This window comes from Ursus maritimus, unplaced genomic scaffold (assembly GCF_017311325.1).
Source record: "Ursus maritimus isolate PB19 unplaced genomic scaffold, ASM1731132v1 scaffold_25, whole genome shotgun sequence".
Classification (NCBI taxonomy): domain Eukaryota; kingdom Metazoa; phylum Chordata; class Mammalia; order Carnivora; family Ursidae; genus Ursus; species Ursus maritimus.
This window is the reverse complement of record NW_024425008.1, coordinates 6,746,101-6,752,100: the sequence shown is the minus strand read 5'-3', so window position 1 is coordinate 6,752,100 and position 6,000 is coordinate 6,746,101. Positions and strand designations below refer to the sequence as shown.

General features: G+C 40.6%; 1 long non-coding RNA gene across 1 annotated transcript in view; it reads left to right on the top strand.

The window, feature by feature from the left end:
* The first annotated feature begins 356 nt into the window (after nt 1-356).
* Nucleotides 357-6,000, top strand: part of LOC121105207 — a 46,003-nt gene continuing 40,359 nt past the window's right edge. The window contains exon 1 of the long non-coding RNA XR_005837615.1: nt 357-444. This is a non-coding gene — a long non-coding RNA (uncharacterized LOC121105207). The remainder of the gene's footprint in view (nt 445-6,000) is intronic.

Here is a 6,000-nt window from a genome sequence, read left to right as displayed (position 1 = left end):
ATATATCGAATCGGACTTTTTTTTTTTTTTAAATCCACCAATTTGACCATAAAAAAAAAAACTTTATTGAAAAACATAAAACAAAGCACAAAACACCAAAACAACAACCCAACAACACCGGGCTCAATAATGTGTCTCCAAAGAAACTGCTTTCTGAAAGGGCCTCATTTGGACAAAGTTAATTACTGCACAATAATTGCATTTTAAATTCAGTTTCTTTCTAGATGCAGTAAATTGTAAAGCTCATGATTAGGGAAAAAAGTAAGTTCCCGGGTGCACAACTTGTTAATTGCCTTTGTCAGAAGCTGACGGCCCACAACTTCCTCTCCTCTTCAAGAAGGCGAACTTCCTGAGTAGGTAGGAACACAGGCCCTGCAGACAGGGAGGAGCTCGAAGCTTCTGGCCCTGGAGAGCTGAGAGCAGCACGCATACCCGCGAGGCCAGGTAGGTTCCCAGTGTCACAGAGCGGCTCTGGTCATGCGCCACCAAGGGGAAGGACAGGCACACCGAGTGCTGTCACCTCTTCACCACTTTCCCATAAATGCTGTACTTTAATTTCTCTGACTCTGTGCGTTAGCTGTAAGTGACGGTTCTGTTACTTGTTCTAAAATATTTAATTTGCCGTCTTAACCATTTGTAAGTGTATCATTCAGGGTCGTCCCTCGCATTCACGAGCTTGCACCGCTACCATTCCCATCTACTTCTAGAATTGTCATCATCCCAAACAACTTCTGTACCCCATTAAGCAATAAGTCCCCATTCCCATTTCCCTCCACCTCTAGCAACCTCTGGTCTACTTTCTGTCTCTGAATTGGCCTCGTCTAGATATTTCCTAGGAGTGGAACCACACAGGATGTGTCCTTTTGTGTCTGGTATATTCTACTAAGCAATCACGTTTTCAAGCCTCATCCATGTTGTTGCCTCTACCAGAACTTCATCCATTTTTATGGTTGAATAATATTCCGTTGTATAGGTAGACCCCATTTTGTTTATCTCTTCCTCCATGGATGGGCACCTGGGTCATTTCCACCTTTTGGCTCTTGCAAATAATGCTGCTGGGAACATGGGTGCACAACGATCAGTTTGTGTCCCTGTTCTGTTGCTTGGGGGTATATCCACAGGAATGGAGTTTCTGAATCATAGAGTAATTCTAGGCTTAACTTTGAACAACCTGGTGGTCCTGTTTTACATGAAGCAAAACTGGGGGCAGGGATGCTTGGAGAGGTTAAGTGACTTGTTTATTACATGTAAGTATCCAGGTGAAGAGCTGGAATTTCAACTGGGGTCTGTCTGACCTGGAAGCTAAGATTCTTTCTCTCTTTCATTATTTTCTCCTATCAATTTCAGGGTGGAAAGTTTGCCTCCGAGGCAGCTGTCCTGTGATAATCACATCACTGGGCAATAAATCTTTTCCCCCTGGGCATATCTAGCCCCATTCAGGCAAGCCACCAGACCTCCCGAAGCCTCCAGTCATCCTTTAAAGGGGGTATGAACACCCTGTACCAATAGGGTGGTATTGGTATACACAGACTGGTACAGCATGTGCCAAGTTTAAATAAGTGGTACAGGGGGACCAGAGTGATATCATTTATTTTATTTTATTTTATTTTATTTTATTTTATTTTGTTTTGTTTTTAAAGATTTTATTTATTTATTTGAGAGAGCGAGTGAGAGAGAGTGAGAGAGAAGGAGCAGGGGGAGGGGTAGAGGGAGAGGGAGGAGCAGACTCCCCGCCAAGCAGGGAGCCAGACATGGGGCTTGAACCTGGGACTCCGGGATCATGACCTGAGCTGAAGGCAGACGCTTAACTGACTGAGCCACCCAGGCGCCCCTATATGATTTATTTTTGATAGTGGAAGGAATATACGAGTTCTGGTGATCTAAAATGATTTGGGGGATGTCCAACTTTCCCCCCTTCTTCTGGATTTCTGATGCTACTCTTTCTAATGAGCACAATCGCAGGTGTTTCTGACAGACATCCCTTGTTCGGTTCTTGTCTGTGTTTTCTGTGTTGGGCTAGAGAGATTCAAGTTCTCAGCATCATGGATCTGTGTATGTGAACAACTGGAGACCATGCATTTTGCAACTAATGTCTTAAGTGCTTAAAAGTTATTTCTGTGCTGATTTAACAGGGAAAGCGTCCAGGTAGATTAATTTTATGGGCTCTTTTTATGGGGGTAACATTTCAAAAGCCTGCTTCTGGATCGGTTTCATCAGATTTCATTGGCACCTTTGTCTTAATCATTCACTGATTTAAGGCAGGAATTTGGTCTAATTTTTAAAAATTTTACTGTAATCTCTTGTGAAATTGATCTGACAATTTTTTCCCCCCAGTTACGATTTTGTACCATTGTCATTTTCAGCATTTTAAGATATGTATTAGCCAGGGTAAAATTAAAAAAATTTTGACTCCTCACCCAAAACATTCAAAAATGCTATTAAAATATCTCGGACCCACTGAATCCATTCTTTTCAGAAACTTTCTCAATGAAAATGAAACGACCCCCCCCTTTTTTTTTTTAAAGATTTTATTTATTTATTTGACAGAGATAGAGACAGCCAGCGAGAGAGGGAACACAAGCAGGGGGAGTGGGAGAGGAAGAAGCAGGCTCATAGCGGAGGAGCCTGATGTGGGGCTCGATCCCAGAACGCCGGGATCACGCCCTGAGCCGAAGGCAGACGCTTAACGACTGCGCCACCCAGGCGCCCCGAAACAACCCCTTTTCACATGAAGTGGTACTAGAAGTTGTGAATTATTTGAAGTTGCTATTCTGCTTTGAGGCTGAGGACCTTTCCATTTTTTAAGACCAAAAGCCTCTGTTAAAGGTAAATTTCCTTCGCTTCTGGTAAACTTTCTTGTTAGACAACACATTCAAATCATTCTTTTTTCAGGTTTGTTGTTTTTTTTCTAGACCGTTATTATGTTTTCCAGTTTCTTCTCTCGGTGGCCCTTGTACCAACCAAAATGAATTCCCAACAGCTTTTTAGGCTTATCGACTTGTACCATTTTGCCCAGGGCCTTTCCCAGCTTGGGTACTGGAGGTGCCATGTCTGAGAACCCCCTAGATCCCGGGCAAACAGGGACAGTTGGCTTCTCTGTCCCTCCTTCTTCCCAACACTTAAACACATGAATTATTACTCCAGGATTCATTAGTAAGCAGGGTTACTGATATGTCAGTGGATTGGTTCAGCTGTCTATGAACGTAACACGTTATTTCTACTGTAGTCACAGCTCATGCATTATGGCTCATTGTGGACTTTGTGTTCTTGACTTGTTTACCTGTGTGTGTGTATTAGTGCGTAATAGAGCCTACACATTGCAATGTGCTTGTACAATTGTGTGCGTTTGTGTGTGAGCTGCGGTTGTCGCATTATGGAAACACATTATCGAGTACGTGAGCAGGGTGCCGCATGGAAACGGAACAGTGTACATTTGTCGATCCCACTCTTCAAGTCTCCATACCTTGGCTGTTGAACCCTTTTCCCTTTTTCTTTAATACGCCAAGAGACTCGTTTGTATTATGGACTAATGGCCTGCAAAATTGCTTTTTTTGCAAAATGAAGGCCCTTTAAATCTTCATAAAATCATATAAAACGGTATTTGAAATATATAGATATTTACATGTCTATCAACTTACTTGTTATAACTCTGTACAGAGTATTTACCAAGGGTTTGAAATTTCTCCCCTTGAAAAATGTGAAAACATTTTGATTTGAAAAGGTGAGTTCCCAATAATGATATTTAAAAACAAAACGTAACAACACAACACAACACAACACAACAACCACCCTTAACTATCCAGGCTCCTGCAATCAAGAAGTGACTTGGAGAAAAAGACAGAGAGATAAAGTGTAAAAGAATGATGATTTCCTTAGTGGCAATAAAACTGCATGAATTAGGGGTACGTACGTTCTGAGTGATTTATAACACTTGAAATTTATTTTAAAAATGGTTTCATGTAAGGAAATAACAAAAGCTGGTTGTTATTCATAGAATGGATAAAAGAACATGAATCTAAATATGGATCCGAACAGCTGTCTCTTAAAAGGATCTTATTATACCATTTATTTAAATTATTTCCTCAAATTTTTCTTTTAGACAGTGCACTTAATCCTGCAAAGTGGCATTATATATTTGTTTATATTTTAACTTCATCACTATTCTCCTTCTTCACAGTTTCTCTGTTGGTATAACTCTTGGTCTCAACTTATCAATAAAGCATTTAAAAACGGCACTTCCTTTTTGCCTGCCTCATATTATTAACTCTTTGTAATAAGTACAAAGCCCATCGATTTAAAAGGGATTTATTATTCTGAGGCTAAAAATACCTTGTTAAATTGCATAAACTTAGCAATTATATATTTTTCCCCAAATGAAAAAAAAATCAGAATTTATTAGAAAGCCAGCCTAAATGGATGTCACCTTTGGTTTTAAAAGCATTAAAATGGGCTTTAATGCCTCTCCAACTCATTTAACATTTATGTACACATGTAGGCTGAACCGTTAGAAAGCAATAGAACACCTTGTTATAAAATACACTTTCGTTATTATGATAAGAAATAAAAGCAAGCACCCTATTTGGAATATTAACTCATGTAGAACAGAGAAAGTGGTATATTTTTCATGAATTAAAAACAGAATTAAGTAAATTCAGTTCATTTCCAGCTACCTTCTAGATTTGAAAGCCAGATGTCATTGATACCTACAGAAAGAACTCCTCTTGTGGGTTAACGTGGTTCCAAACTGACGGCTCACCAGCGTCCTCCGTGTGTCTTTGGCTCGAGTGTTGGCAGACCTAAAGCTAATCTGATTTTATTTCCAATGCAGGGAATAGTGCCCCCAGGGGTTTGGCCCTGGGTTTATATCCCCAACTCTCTTTAATTTCCTCTTAAAAAGATTCATCTCATTTAAGCCTTTCTTCATCTGTAAAATGGGGCTACGCAGGCAGTGGGTCAATGACAAGTATGCCCATTGCAATTATGCAAATTTAGACAGTTTCACTTAAAACACGGATAATGTTCACTACATCTTAATTGGAGATCATGTGAATCAGGGGAAAAAATGTACATTTTGAAACGTAAAGAAGTAGAGGGTTTTACATTTGTCCTGTCAAGAGACTTGTACACCTTACAGACTCCACGGTTACATCACGCCCCCTTCTTAATCTGGCAAAATGACATGCCTGTCATCTTTTGTCAGCATTACCCATACGATGTGAGTTTTGAATTGGGTAAGTTCATCAGGAATGGGGACCTTCAGAAATGCCGTGGGGAGAGTGGGCACTTCCCGTATTGGCGAGAATGTCGATGACATGGTTTCTAGGATGGCTGGCACGTTGTAGGACCACAGGTGGCCAGCATTTCCCGTGGGCTAGCTGAGCAGCCCCCTTAGGAATCCGTGTACCGGCTTCCTGCGGAGGTGGGGGGAGGCTGGGCTTTCTCTCCTCCTCAGGCAGGCCCGTAAATTCTGTTTCATTTCAAAGGACAGGAATCCTGCTGTTTATTTAGGCGATGGGTCTAGAAGCAAAGTGTAAAGAACTTGATGCTTTCTGTAGTGAGCCAGAATGCATGCTTATTCTCCGTCTCATTCTATTATTTCTATGGCGACCTGACCTTAGTGACAAATTAGAAAACAATTTTTTTTTGAATTTAAAAATGGTTGTTTTCCAAAGTCTGCCTTTGAACTTCTTTTCGCAGTGAATAAATGGTTTGTTGTGCCTTTCCCAGAAACGGCACAAATAAAAGCAGATTTCTTCTAATTGGGAAGGATAAGAATTTCAGTTACACTAAAGATCACTAACTGATACTATAAGATTAGACCCAATCGGTTGGAATTTGGGGGAAAGTCTTAGAGATGTAAGACGAATTTCCAGAATGAAATTTCATAATATGACTTTCTTCATCCTGTACTCGTACCTGAAAAACAGGACTGAGATTTCTGGTGTGAGATTTGGGATAGATCTATGTGCCGATTCTATCTCTAGATTTTTAGGCAAGAAC